This window comes from Buceros rhinoceros, unplaced genomic scaffold, assembly GCF_000710305.1.
Source record: "Buceros rhinoceros silvestris isolate BGI_N320 unplaced genomic scaffold, ASM71030v1 scaffold24842, whole genome shotgun sequence".
NCBI classification, from domain to species: domain Eukaryota; kingdom Metazoa; phylum Chordata; class Aves; order Bucerotiformes; family Bucerotidae; genus Buceros; species Buceros rhinoceros.
In genome coordinates, this window is record NW_010397484.1 from 1,825 (window position 1) to 2,355 (window position 531).

Sequence of the window (531 nt, forward strand, 5' to 3'; positions counted from 1 at the left end):
GGTTCAAGGCACTGTGAAAGGGGTTTAACCTCTCGTTTCTCTCACAGGAGAGTGAAAATCCCGGCACTTTGTCCCTAGACTCAATGGACTGAACCAAACCCGGGGGGTTTGTTGTCGTTATTCACAAGAGGTGGTTTGTTCCCCTCCCTTTTTCACTTCTTTTTAATAAAACTTGCTGCCAAAGCCCTGCCTCGGTCTGTGTTTATTCTCCAGGAGCGTCACCAAAACCCACCTTTTCCCCCGGGTGTTAGAGATCCAGCGTGTGGCTGCGGATGGTTGAGGACGGTCCCTGTGAGGGCACCCCTGAGGCTTCGCAGTGGGGAGGGCCTGCGCAAAAAAAAAACCACACCAAAAACGGGTAAATCAAGACTCGCCTCCCAACCGGTCAAATCTCACAGAGCTTTGAAATGTCTTGTAGGAGAAAAGCGTTTTGGCGGCCCTGGAGCATTGTGTGACCGTTTTGGGGTGGAGAAGGAGCCTCTTCCCACCTGTCCAGCGGCGGCCGGGGCAGGGGGGGTACGCGTACACGGG